This window comes from Bufo bufo, chromosome 4 (assembly GCF_905171765.1).
Source record: "Bufo bufo chromosome 4, aBufBuf1.1, whole genome shotgun sequence".
NCBI classification, from domain to species: Eukaryota; Metazoa; Chordata; class Amphibia; order Anura; family Bufonidae; genus Bufo; species Bufo bufo.
The window spans coordinates 244807910-244822967 of NC_053392.1; the positions used below are offsets into that span (position 1 = coordinate 244807910).

The window sequence follows — 15058 nt, forward strand, 5'->3', positions numbered from 1 at the left end:
CAATAGACACATGGCGGGCACCAGGTAAGTATGATTTTTTTCAATATCAGAGGCCAGCTACAGGCATCAGTTAAAAGTTAGGTATTCCAGGACAACTCGTTTAATGGGTTCTGGCTGGGCCTATAATGTCCATGACCTAGCTTCAGGATATCAGAATGGAGGGTCTAACTTCCTGGACCAAGAGGGCATTGGCACTCGCGGTAACTGCTCAGTGTTGGTAGATCACTGCAGCTCAGTCCCATTCAGATGAATAGTAATGAGCTGCAGTAGCATCCATATCCATTACCAAATGTACGGCCCTTTGCCTGGTAAACAGCAAAGGAGATATGGCATTCAGTAGCTGGTTGGTGAAGTAGTATAGGCCCCGGAAATTCCTTCAAAATGGTTTCAAATTGAAGATTGAGTGCACACACTCTTATTCCTGTTTGCTTAAGGCAGATACTAACATAAAATAAAATTTACAAGGTCTCATTAGTAAGCGTAATAAGAATTCACAGGCGCTGTACTCATGACCGTGCCACTAAGGCTCAGTTCACAGTAGTATCATGACACTGACCAATCTGTCACCTTTCACATCCATTGACTTTGGTGGGGTCCATCTGGTTTTCTGCAGTTTTTTATGGTAAGATTTAGGGTTGTCACGATACCAAAATTTTGATTCGACTTCGATACCATAAAAAAGTATTGCGATACTCGATACCATTTGATACCACGCAAAAAAAAAGAAAACTCCAAAAAAGCCGCGTGCATTCCGCATTTTATAGAACGTCTGGCCCATAACTGAACAGTCCTATCCTATTTTTTGGGGGGACAAGCTGACAAAAAATATGGCGAATCTCGCATTTTTTTTCTGTTACAGCGTTCACCGCATAGGATTTTTTTAAAATATTTTAATAGTTTGGACTTTTCGGACGTGGCGATATGTAATATGTTTATTCATTTATTGTTTATATATTTTATATGACAGAAACTAGAAGAACTTGAGCTCATAAACGACCAATTAAGAAAAAGTACTTTATTGTTGCATAATAAATATTAAGTATATTACCATTAAAAAGTTTATTACCTTTTTAATGGTAATATACTTAATATTTATTATGCAACACTAAAGTATTTTTTCTTAATTGGTTGTTTATGAGCTCAAGTTCTTCTAGTTTTTGTCACACATTTAGTGAGCTTTTCCAAGTTATTCTTGTAGTGGCTAGTCCCTATATGTAGCCGTAATATTTCATTGGTCACTTTTTCAGCAGGGACACCTATGGTCATATTTGTTTTTTAATATATATTTTATGTCAAATTGGGAAAGGGGGTGATTTATACTTAATATTTTGGTGTGTTTTTTTTACTATTAGTCACCTTAGGGGCTAGAACCTGGGATCTTTTAATCCCTTGTCCTATTCACCCTGATAGAGCTCTAATAGGGTGAATTAGGGTTGGGTGATATCAAAAATATTCCCACGATAACGATATTAAGAAATCTATCGCGATAATGATATATATCGCGATAAATGCCCATTTGGAATAAAAAATACTCAAAACGTGTACTGGTGTTTCCTTGTTGCCCTCATACAGTATAATGTCTCTTTGATGCCCCCATACAGTAATATGTGTTAGTTGACCACCAAGAACAGGGTCACTGTTTCCCCCAATCTTGGACGTGTGCCCTGCTGCTCCATTCATTCTCTATGGGAGTGCTGGAGATAAAAGCGATCAACTATCTCTGACACTTCCATAGACAATGGGACATGCTAGCGGAAAATCCCGATAAGTGGGTTGTTCAGAGTGCATATAAATCACAGAAAATGCACCAAACGGATATGTCACTGACTATACTAGCTAGTCATAAATGCAGATATTAAAAGCTGAGACTTTTGCCAATATATTCCTGTCAGGAAAATATCGGAGCCCATCATGCACCACGTCACGGTCTCTCAGCATGGCAGAGGGTCCTACCACTGCTCTAACTATGGTGTGAACAAGGTCTGAAGGTGATGTGATCCAGCTCACAGCCAGGCTTCCACACAAACGCCTAGCAGGACAGCCAGTGCAATGTGAACAAAGCCAGACTGTAAACCACACCCATATCAGACCCTGTGATGGAGGATTCCAGGTGCAAAGGAGTGTTTAAATGCCAGGTAAAGGCACATACACTACATATAAAACAAAACAAAATCACAGAAATATCATGGCAAATATGGGGGAACTGCTCAAACCCCAAACACTGTAGCGTGTTTTTCAGAGTGCACACATCATAGGTGCACATTGTCAGAAAGGGCTCACTGGCATCCTAAACGTCTTTCAGCCAAATAAAACATTGGGGATCATTTACTAAAGACCAGTGCTTTCCATATGGGTCTTAGTCCCTACACACTACAGCCATATTACCGCAACCCCAGAGCGCAGTGCCTGTTATCTCAGCCCCTGCCCCGGCCTTATCCAGCGCCGGTCTCCTGGCTCCAGGGGTTTATAGCCGCTAGATGCCATTTCTTTGTCACCTAATGGATTTGAGATGACGTTATGACCCCGTGACTAGGGTTTTCACAATATCAAAATTTTGATTCAATTTCGGTCCCATAAAAAAGTATTGCAATACTCAATACCACGCAAAAGAAAAATAAAACGCCAAAAAAGCAGTAGCACAGCCTTGTATCGGTAAAAAGCAAATTCCAGTATCAAAGCGATACAGGTACAAAAGTATCGGTTGAGTATCGATAATTCAATACCCGGTGAAACCCTAGTAAGAATTGCGCAGCAAACTGCAGTATTCTTGCTATCGAAAACCCTGGAGAAACCTGATTGGACATCATCATGCTACAGATGTGAACATAGCCTAAAACTTTCCATTCCTCCACTGTCCGCATACAAAGCATCATGTGGTGGAGGCTTTCAAGATTGCTGGGCTGGGGATTTCTGTACATTGTGATTGTTAATACCCATCACACTCAGTTTGGGGGCTGAGGAGTAGATTCTGCCTGGTTCAGCTGTTGATGTGGTTATTTTCTCTTTCGACAACTTTTGCTGATAATGAGGTTCTCTCATACAGATGTAATAATTTGTTTTCCTTCTGCTGGACATTTTCCAATCGGTTATCTTTTTTTTCTTACATTTCCTGCATATTTTAGGTGAGCGTTTCTGGGGATTTATTTAGGAAGGATTATGTTTTTCTCCGGTCAACATGTTTTTGTTGCAGGATAATAATCTTGCTAGTTTGAGCGGACACTGATTATCTTTGGTCTTGCTGTTGCACAGTTTGGGGTCTAGAATCATTCACAAATCCTGCAGGAATTCTTTATGTAGATTTTTTTCAGAGTGTAAATTGGACGCGTAAACCTTAATTCAAATTCATTTTCTTTTCTGCGGGATTTAAGTTTTGAACTTAAATCTCCATGAAGATTTTAAAACCTTTAAACACCTGTCTACAAGAACTAGTTAGGAGTCGGACACCATTAAACTGAGGGATTCCTTTTAAGGCTACTTTCATACTAGCGTTTTTTTTATGGATCTGGCAGGGTTCAGCAAAACGCTTCCGTTACTGATAATACAACCATCTGCATCCGTTATGAACGGATCCGGTTGTATTATCTTTAACAGAGGCAAGACGGATCCGTCATGAACTCCATTGAAAGTCAATGGGGACAGATCCGTTTTCTATTGTGTCAGATTGTGTCAGATAAAACGGATCCGTCTCCATTGACTTGCATTGGGGTTCATGTCGGATCCGTCTTGCTCCGAGTCCCAGGACGGAAAGCAAACTACAGCTGCGGTTTGCTTTCCGTTATGGGAACGCAACCAAATGGAACAGAATGTATTTTGGAGCATTCCGTTCTGTTCAGTTCAGTTTTGTCCCCTTTGACAATGATTGGGATCAAAACGGAAGTATTTTTTCCCGGTATTGAGCCCCTATGACGGATCTCAATACTGGGAATTTATTTATTTAAATTATTCTATTTAATTATTATTTATTAAATGTATTACATTTATTTTTATTTTTTTTTCAATGCTCTGCTCCTAAAAAATAATGGAAGTGTCGGATCTATTGTAATACGGACATCAATGGCACAGAACAGACCCCACTGACCATACAGGGATCCTATTTTACCAGGCAAAATAGAGCAGTGTGCTGCCCTAAAATGTACAGGATCTTTAACAGAATCTGTAAGTGTATATTCATGTGGCTAGAATCTGCCACTGATTAAGGAGTGCTAAATTCACTCTCAAAACTCACCAACAGTTTTCCCATTGATTTTAGTGTTAAAAATGTTTTTTTGGAAGCAGTCAATAGGGATACTGAGAAACCTTGCTCAAACTCTTCCAATACTCTTGTAAAAACTCCTCTAAAACCTCCAGCAAATTACAACTCTGCCACCTAAAAGGACCTGTTTTCAGCTTGTAATCTGCTACAGATTTTTCTGCCACTGGTTTTGCTGGGTGAACTAAGCTTAACAGATTCTCCGACTCAGATATGAACAATATCTTTGGTTGCTCTCAGATCGAGAATTTGAAATCTGTATGTCATCCGTTTTGTAATGTGGTGCTAAAATAAACCTATAAAGCTATTCACACATCCATTTTACAAATATACAGCATGCACTAGTGTTCTGTGTAATTGTGTATTACAGACTGTATTTACCAATGAGCTTCTGTGAACCTGGGCTTTTGACTGTACAGAAGTAACTAGAAGAGTGAATGTGTGAATAGCTTTCTTATTGTCGTATCTGGAAATATTTGGTGATGCTAAAAAGAAAACTACTGGGAGAACTTAGCGTTAAATAGATATGGTTCAATTCATGGCCTTTGGCTACATTTCACTAACTGTTTGCAAATGATAAAACTGGCGTCATCTCCTTCTCATGGCATACCATTTTGATTAACCGATGCCTTAAGGTGGCTGAACATGAGCAGATGTCTCCCGGTGGGTGAGACATTTGCCTGTTCACCCTCAGTGGGCAGTGAGGGTTGGATCATTTCCATTCCTATTGAAAAATTAAAGGATCGGGTCACTGGAAGGTGTTAATTAATAGTCCTTACCCTCCTTCATCCATTTGTCCGGAAATCATTCATATAGCTTTCTGCAATGTATTTAGTAAGGCATCTGGCCTGTATTTCTTTGGTTTGGAGCCCTGATCCGAGTGCTGATTAATTGCCAGTAGATCTCCAATACAGATGTCCATAGGAAACAAAGGTCCTCTGGTATTTCACTGCATGGAGTCATATGTAAAATATATCTTATGAAAGAGACCCCATTCATCAGACTAGGACTGCAGTAAATAAATATTTTAGTAATCCAGTATTCTATTGATTGAGAAAAACCTTCTTAAAATAAAGTATTGCTTTATAAAAACAATATTTTTATTTCTTACAGTGGTATAGCAAATAATTGCACACATATAAGGCAGCCCCTCCATGCCATGTACCCCAGTGCCCCCATGATGGCACTGCCATCAGCCTCTCCATGCCATCCAGATTGCCATGATGTCCCCCTTCACCAGTGCCTCCAATGCCATCCACCATGTCCCCCGACCCCCACTGCCATGAGATCAGCAGCCCCTCCATGCAATGTCCCCCAGTGCCCCCATGATGGCACTGCCATTAGCCCCTCCATGCCATCCAGATTGTCATTATGTCCCCCTCCCCCAGTGCCTCCAATGCCATCCACCATGTCCCCCGACCCCCACTGCCATCGTATCAGCAGCCCCTCCATGCCATGTCCCCCAATGCCCCCATGATGGCACTGCCATCAGCCCCTCCATGCCATCCAGATTGTCATGATGTCCCCATTCCCCAGTGCATCCAATGCTATCCACCATGTCCCCAACCCCCACTGCCATCATATCAGCAATTTCCTCCATGCCATGTCCCCCAGTGCCGCATTGATGGCACTGCAATCAGCCCCTCCATGCCATCCAGATTGCCATGATGTCTCCCTTTCCCTGTGCCTCCATGCCATCCACCATGTCCCCCACTCCCCCAGATCAGCCCCTCCATACCAAATCACAGGTGCCCCCATTAACCCCTCTCCAAACCAATACATTTATAAATGCCAAATCACAGGTGCCCCCATTAACCCCTCTCCAAACCAATAACTTTATGCATGCCAAATCACAGGTGCCCCCATTAACTCCTCCCCCGCCAATAACTTTATACATGCCAAATCACAGGTGCCCCCATTAACCCCTCTCCAAACCAATACCTTTATACATGTCAAATCACAGTTGACCCCATTAACCCCTCCCCCCGCCAATAACTTTATACATGCCAAATCACAGGTGCCCTCGTTAACCGCTCTCCATCCCCCCACCTCCCTCTCATATCTCTTTATACATGCCAAATCACAGTCTGGTGCCCCAATTAATCCCCCCCCCCCCCGCCGCCAATAACAGGCCATTGCCAATTCACATGTGCCCCCGTTCCCCCCCTGGCCCGCCGCTGCTGCCGCTGATTTTATACTTACCTTTAATGGCAGTGCGGCGTGCACTGGCACATAGATTCCCCAGGAGACGTGTCTTCATCCCAGCATGCACTGGGACCTGACGTCACACACATCGTCAGCCAGCGTGCTGACTATGTGTGTACGCAAGGCCCTGAAGCGCGGTGCCGAGTTGGGACTCAGGAGGCCACGGAGCGGTGAGTGAGAAGCTTCATTTCACTCCCGCTCCGTGGTCGTGTGATTCAAATAATTCCTCGATGCAGGGAAACTGCATGGAGGATTTGTTTGCCTCGATTTAATCGATGAATCGTTTTCCCCTAGTGGAGGAAGAGCCTGCTGGCATTTTGACGTGTTAAAGGGAAGGGAAGGTTTTTCCGTGCCCCATCACTTTCTGAGTGAGAGTTCTCCAGATCTCACATTTTTTATTCACTGCATTGAGACTGTAATATACATACGTACTGCATGCAGACACGTTGAAGTGAACGGCAATTCCCGAGACGGGAAGACCAGAGGCACAGCACATCTTTTATTTTAGCAATCGGTGGCAGTCACAGGGCACATATCCCTAGAAGATGTCTGTAAAAGTGAATCTTCCATTGAAGAAGAGGACCTGTCACCTTTCCTGATGTGTCTTTTTGCTTTGCTTCTCCTGTGATGGCAGTTTTAGTAATTACTTGCCTTCTGCGTGTAATAACAATTCTGGAGCATCTATTCTTGTAACTTAAAGGGGTTCCTCCATTTTCACCCAGGCAGCCCCCCTGACAGGAGCATCGGAGCAGTTCACGCTCCGATGCTCTCCTTTGCCTTGCGCTAAATCGCGCAGGGCAAAGGCATTTTTTGGATATCCGGTGACGTACCGGGGCTCTCCATGGGGCTGCCAGGAAGCCCGGTGACGTCACTGGCACTGATGGGCGGGATTTAGCGCTGTCCTAGCCAGTAAAACGGCAAGGGAAGTTTCCGCCCGGCAGTGTGTTATTGAAAACAAAAGAGACCTTGCCCTGTGCGATTTAGCACAGGGCAAGGGAGCGCATCGGAGCATGAGATGCTCCGATGCTAGCCTCAGGGGCGCTGACTGGGTGAAAATAAGGGTATGTCCGGGTTCCGCTCTGAACCCGGACAACCCCTTTAATGTTGCGCCCTTCTTCTATTATTCCTTCTGGGAGTTTATAAATGAATTTCCAACAATCTGCAATAAAGGTCCATCAGGGTTTTACCATTTGCGGGGAAGGGTGACCCTGCACAGTCTGCCACTGTGTCTGGCCCTGGGTGTGTTGTTTTAAAGACGTATTCATTAGGCCTGTTTCATATCTGCGGTTAAGCAGATCTGGCAGGCTGTTCCGCTGTGTAGCAGTATTTGTTTGTCCACCTCTCGGCATATTTGCTGTACTGCGGTCGGATCTCCGCCGGTCCCCATTATAGTGAATGGGGCCAGAGCAGATTTCCAGCAGTGTATAGCTGCACACGGTAGTTAATGGGGTTGTCTCACCTCATCAAGTTATATTTATAATGCTTCTGGTCCCCACTATCTTCTTTCTTCTTCCTCTTTGTAGACTGCTCGTCTCTAGGAGTTCCGGCCACCTCTGCAATGCAGCAGTGGTGGCCGCGATTGCGTACAGAAAGAAAAAAAAGCCGGCCTTTCTGGTGGCCGGGAATTGATGGAGAGAGCAAGCGCGTGCACGGGGCCACGTGCACGCACATTACCTCCCAGTCCCGGCCATCTCTCAATCTTCACATTCATGTAAGAAACAGATTGCAGCAACCTCTTATCATTGGTTGTCGCGATCTGTACATGGTCTGCTCCACTGAGACTGCTAGTGATTCTGATACTCTGGTAGCCTCAGGAGTGTGCACGTACAGGCAAGGGGTGGGATTATATTCTCCAAGCACCGCTTGCCTGCTGCATCACTCAAAGCAGAGGCACCGCCCCCACTATAGCTCGGGAAGTGCCACGGAAGCCGTGCACCGAGGATAGAAATGAGCAGATGAGACAACCCCTTTAAAGGGGTTCTGCAGTTCGTTTTACCTGATGATTTATCCTCTGGATAGATCAATAGCTTCTGATCGGCGGGGGTCCGACACCCGGGACCCCCGCCGATCAGCTGTTTGAGAATGCAGCGGCGCTCCAGCAGCGCCGTGGCCTTCTCACTGTTTACCGCTGGCCCGGTGACATCACGACTAGTATCAACTGGCCTGGGCGGGGCTAAGCTCCATTCAAGTGAACAGGGCCAGTTGATACTAGTCGTGACGTCACTGGGCCAGCGGTAAACAGTGAGAAGGCCGTGGCGCTGCTGGAGCGCCGCTGCCTTCTCAAACAGCTGATCGGCGGGGGTCCTGGGTGTCAGACCCCCGCCGATCAGATGCTGATGATCTATAAAGAGGATAGATCATCCGTTTAAACAAACTGCAGAACCCCTTTAAGGATCCGACAGGCTGTTCCCCTGCCAAAACCAGTAACGCCAGTGTGAAACAGGCCATTGAGAGGTGGCCTGTGTATCTTTTTGGGGACCGAATGGAGAGAAGGCCATATACTAACGTGACTCATTCCATCCCATCTACGGGATTCATGGAAACAGCTGGACCTATAACTTCCTGTGATTCTCCACTTCGATTTGCTGTGTGGCTAAATGTAGTACATTGTTCCTGTCTATCAGAAAATACCTGCCCTGATGACCACTTCTTACCTGAGCTCAGAAACCTTCAAGAACCTCCTTTACTACTCTATTGTACTATGGTCTACTATACTATAGTCGTGATGATATTAGCAGCTCTTGTTCTGAGCTCTGCTCTTCTAACCTGTGGCCACATAGTGCTCGTATTAATCTCTGATCTGCCTTGTCATTTAGTAATGTTCTTTTCTGAGAAGCTAGAGAAGAAATAACAGCACGGGATAAAGAAGGACATATGATTTGGCTGATACAAGTAATAACAGGTGTCTCTGCCAATAATCTTTGTGTCTCCGGTAAAAAAAATGACACAGTGCTCCAGACAAAAAAAAATGACCAGGAGCCATTGGCTCCTAAACTAAAAAATTTAGGAGCCAAATTAAATTTTTTAGTCGCCAAATTAAAAATGCATATAATTTTAAAAAAAAGGACTTTGAGAAGATGAGACGCAGGTGCACTACATATAGGAGAAAACAGCACCACATACCTCTCACATCCAGGGACATTTTCTGGGGAACAAGGTGACTAAAAATGGCGAATTGCGTGGTTTCGAGTTTTTTTTTTCTGTTACTGCCTTCACCGAGTGGAAATATTTTTTAATATTTTAATAGCTCACACTTTTTGGGATGTGGCGATATGTAATATGTTCTTTATTGTTTGTAAATTTTATATGTAAAACTGGGAAGGGGGCCATTTAAACTTTTAGTATTTTGGTGTTTTTTTTTTACTTTTTATTTAATAACCATTTCTTCCCTTAGGGACTAGAACCTGGATCTTTTCTTCCCTTGTCCTATTCACCCTGATAGAGCTCTATCAGGGTGAATAGGACCTCACACATCTCCCTGCTGCCCTGGGCATAGTGCACACAGCAGCAGGGAGCTGAACATGGCAGCCAGGGCTTCAGTAGCGTCCTGGCTGCCATGGTAACGATCTGAGCCCCAGCAGTGTAATCTGCCACTGCCACCACTGGAGGGGATGGGGACCCTGTGGCCACCATGTAACAATGGGAGGGGGGGGGCGACGACTTGTGGCTAGTGATAATGGGGGGGGGGGGGAGAGGCTTTGGGAGAGCGCACTGCACCACCAATGAATGTCTAAAGAGGACCTTTCGTGGGTCCAAAGAATATGAACTTATCAGCAGGCTGCATAGAGCGGCGCCCAGGGATCTAAGTGCACTTACTATTATTCCTGGGCGCCGCTCCGTTCGCCCGCTGTGGCCCCCGGTATTTTCAGCATTCAGAGGAAGGAGGAGGAGACGCCAGTGTCTGTCCTTCTCCCTGACAGCAGCGCTGTCCAATCACAGCGCAGAGCTCAGAGCCAGGGAGGTTTTTTTTTCTCCCTGGCTCTGAGTTCTGTGCTGTGATTGGACAGCGCTGCTGTTATGGAGACGGAGACACACTGGCGTCTCCTCCTCCTTCCTCTGAATGCTGAAAATACCGGGGGCCACAGCGGACGAACGGAGCGGCGCCCAGGAATAATAGTAAGTGCACTTAGATCCCTGGGCGCCGCTCTATGCAGCCTGCTACTTAGTTCATATTCTTTGGACCCATGAAAGGTCCTCTTTGACTCATTTATACAAGTGTCGGCAGCGGTATCACAGACCGGGCACCCGGCCTCAATAACAGGGCATGTGATCTGGGGCACCTGAGGGGTTAATGGCCGCGGATCGCCAGCCCTGTTATTGAGGCCGGGTGCCGGGTCTGTGATACCGCTGCCGACACTTATGTTTTACATTCATTGGTGGCGCAGTGGCGACAACTCCTCCCCTCCTCCTCCCTGCTATATCCCCATTGGTAGCGCAGTGGCGACGGCTCCTTCCCTCCTCCTCCCTGCTATATCCCCATTGGTGGTAGTGGCGGCCGCGTCACAGTGGAGAGGGAGGGACTCCTTCCTTCTCCACTGTGCGGTGTGCTAGTGAAGAGAACTTAGGCTGCGCAGGATCGCGGCGGTACAGTCGCAAATGGCGACAAGACTAAAAAGTCTTGTCGCCATCTGCAAATTTTGAGGCGCATTGGCGACCGTTTTGGTCGCCATCTGGAGCCCTGCGACAGTTATATTTTTTGGAAATGTAATAGATGCATTAAAAGTTTTCTTCTGAGATTATCCTCGGAGATTCATCATGGAGTGCAATATATAAGTATTATTTTACTAGGATAATATTTGTCATGTAAAAATTCAAGTTATCTCCAAAACAGCTGGACTTGGATGTCATGTAATGGCTAAAGTTTTAATGCGAAAACTTTGCTCATATTCATTAAATCAGAAAAAAAATTATGTCTGTTTACATAGTTATATAGTTGATAAAGTTAAAAAAGACACCAGTCCATCAAGTCCATCTTATAATCCTACTGTGCCGATCCAGAGGAAGGAAAAAAACATCTATGAGGTTGCCAGTTACCCCATACAGCTGATGTCACCTGTTTTTTTTCTGGAGCTTTTGAGGGGTTTTGCAGTTTTTAGTGGCTGTTTTTTTAGGCAAAAGTTCCAGCTCTAGATGTTGCATGGAAGTCTATAGGACATCCCCCCCTCCCTCCCCCCCTTTGGATAGGCCTGTAAAGGGAAGATTACTTACCTGCTTCCTGGCACTGGCTCTCTGCTCCTCTCCCTCATGGCCTGAAATGTTCCACTGCGCTTCCTTGCTGAAAACATTTGGTTTGACTCCACCTGCAGCTAATCACTCTATGTGCAAGTGACCGGATCTCCTTGCATCTTGTGATCATTTGTCATGACCTAAGGGGAGATGGTCACTGCCACAGCCAGTGATTGGCTGCCAGCAGCGTCAAACAGGATGGTTATATTGAGGGGGTGCAGTGGAACATCACAGTCTGGGAGAAGAAGGAGTGGGGGGCCAGGGCTGGGAAGCAGATAAGTAAGCTTCTAGTTATAGGTCCGGCCAAATGGGTGGATTTGCCCTAAAACCCCTCATTCTTGCACAACCCTTTAATGAATCAACAAAATCTTGTGGAAGCGAGATCCATAGTTGCACAGCTCTTATAGTAAAGAGGGGAGTAACCATACAGTAACAGAGAAAGAGCTGGATTGCAAATTAGTTGTTTTGGGGTGATTGCACCTCATCAGTGCAGAGCACAGTGAACTGGTCTAACTGTGTGCAGCTGTCGGCAGATGAGGTATTGGCTTAGCTATTATCCAAATGATGTCTGAAGATGAGATACAGGCTTAGCTATTTCCCAAATTATGAACACCTGTTTAAAAGGTTGAGCATTGACTTGTAGGATAGCAACATTATATCTGGTGGCATCAGGGGTTCAGCTTTCTTTTCTTTTTGGAAAGACAGCCAATTTGCATACCTTTAGTAATCTATTACCAATACGACTTCTGTTTCTCCAGGTCCTTTTTGATCCTAGTGGACTGATAGGTGATTAACAACATTTTTATTAATAGCGCTGTAATGATATACCAGTTACCTCCATCCGTATCAGCAGAGTTCAGGCACCCATTATAATTTAATAGGCCTATTGTATTGCAATTTGGTATACTGGTGAAGCAGAGTGGAAGTCCCGCTTTGGAGGAGTATGGTGTTGGCATGACACTTTGCTTGTTTTTTTATTATGCTAATAAAGGGTATTCACTGTTTGCTAATCTGCTTGCCAGTACACAGGCTCAGGGTACTTTCATACTAGAGTTGTTAGAATCCTGGATCCAGCAAGCCGTATGCAAACGGATAGCTTTTTTTTCCCGATCTGTTAGATGGATCGGGTGATATACCGGATCCGTCTCATCCGGTATCATCTGAAATAACGGACCCGGTATTTAAATTTTTTCAAAGATCAAAAGTGAAACTAGCTCCTCCTATATAACGGCGCATGCGCACACCGGAAAACCGGATCCGGCGATGCGACAATTTCCAGCACACTTGGTACCGGCATTAATACATCTCTATGGAAATTAGTGCTGGATCTGGCAAGTGCGGTATTGTTCCTGGATTTTGTCCGGTCAGATACCGTACAAGGGACAGAACGGAAGACATCCTGATGCATACTGAACGGATTGCTTTCCATTCAGAATGCATTAGAACAAAACTGATGCGTTTTTTTCCGGTAATGAGAACCTTTACCGAATTTCAATACCGGAAAAGAATAACGCTAGTGTGAAAGTACCCTCAGATTGAAGTTGAAGAAATTTAGAAATTCTTTAGAATTACAGTGGACGCGAATCAAGCAATTCAGATGGCAAGTATTATCTGTTCTCAGAGTATCTGTTAAAGGCAATAGCTGATTGCATAGTACATAACTTTTTAAACCCATGTGATTACAAAGGGGTTAAGCTGGACTCTTTTTTTTTTTTTCTTTTTACATCTAGGTCAATTATTTTCTTCCATGTACATATTTGATTGAAAATGTATATTAGCTGAAACAGTGGGGTCCTTCATATCATATTCAGAGTGTCGAAATGTACAGAGGATTTATTTCCACGATGCTCATTTTCTCTTCTACCTTTTAAGACGCACCCCAGAGGGAATGGAACAAAGGAGACCCGCAGCGTTAAAACGACACCATGCTCTGTGCAATGAAGCACAGAAAAGGGATTTCAGCCTGTCATTTTCTAGAGAGGAACTTGATACAATTATCGAATGTTTAAAAGTGAGCAGCCCACACATTTATAATGTATTACATCAGCCCGTATTAGTAATGATCAAGCCTCATAAGAAAAGTGACCAGAGGCCCTCTGGGAAAAGATCAGCACTGCTCACGGCTTTACTTAGAGAGGAGCTGTCATGGCCGGGGACCTCGTGGATGCCATCAGAATAGGCATTAAGGTCTGACTGATATCTGGATTATTAGTGAATTGTCCCAACCTCTGTCCAAATCCATTCTTGTTTAGCTTCCTACAGAATATTTATTACTGCATACCCAAAGCAGGACAACTGTTACAACCACAGAAGGAGGAGGCTACTTTGAACTCACTGGCGGCTCCACAATGTCATCATTGGGTGCCAATGGGTTACCATGACAGCCAGGGCATAGCCCTGTCAGTATAAGTGTTTTCACAGAATGTTAGGCCATTGCAGATCATAGACTAAGCACAAAATATGAGATATATGACCTTAGGATGCTGTAGGGATGTGGTTAAAAGGGTTATCCGGTACCTTAAGGAAAGGCCATCATTATTAGATTCCATCTCTCATCACCCCATCAATCAGGGATCCGTCACTGTTTACCAGGCAAAGTGGCTGTGCATGGTATTACAGCTCAGTCCCATTCACTTGAATGGGGCAAAAATGTTGTAAACTGTAGTACTAAAAGCATGGAGCTGAGTCTGGTTAACCGTGAATGGGACATGGCTCTTGTTAGAGTGCCATGGCCCTTCAAACAGCCAGTGGGGGTGGGGGGTGGGTGTTAGGATCTGGACTTGATCCCGGGACCTCTGCTGTGTCTGGCGGTGCCTCTACTTGCTGAGCCACCTGAAATGCTGGACAGTTCCTTAGACAATTCCTTGAATGATCTTGTCTTGAATCTTGTTTGCCTTGAACCTTGAACTCTTTGCTCCTCCCTTGAACTTCCTGATTTAAGCCATGTCTCTGCACTTCCTGGCTGCCAGAATATTGTGCCTTTACCAGCCAATATCTTTCTCCTGTCTATCCTGCTGCTGACTTTTGGCTTGTTCCTCGACTACGCTCCTGCCTAATCCCAACCTGTACTATTCGTTACTGACTTTTGGCTTGTTTCTCTACCACGCTTCTGCTTGATCCCTGCCTGCTATATCTGCTACTGGACCTTGGCTCGCTCACCTCCTGGTGGGGCTATCCTGAGGACCGCGACCTGGTACTAACACGCAGCAAAGTCCATCTCCACCATCAGGAGCTCTGGCGAATACCGGTTAGTACTTAGACCCCGCACCTCAGGTGAACCCGTGTCATCAGCCAAGGTGTCCTGTTTGAATATCTGCTCCGCTGCTATAGCTACTGGCCTCCGAGCCCGACTCCAGACCGTGACAGTGGGACGCTTTG

The 15058-nt window shown here is 45.0% G+C and overlaps 1 protein-coding gene across 1 annotated transcript in view; it reads left to right on the top strand.

The window, feature by feature from the left end:
- The window catches only part of LOC120998011 (solute carrier family 12 member 9-like), a 384693-nt gene that overhangs the window by 47722 nt on the left and 321913 nt on the right, over positions 1 to 15058 (top strand). The gene's annotated exons all lie outside the window — the stretch shown is intronic.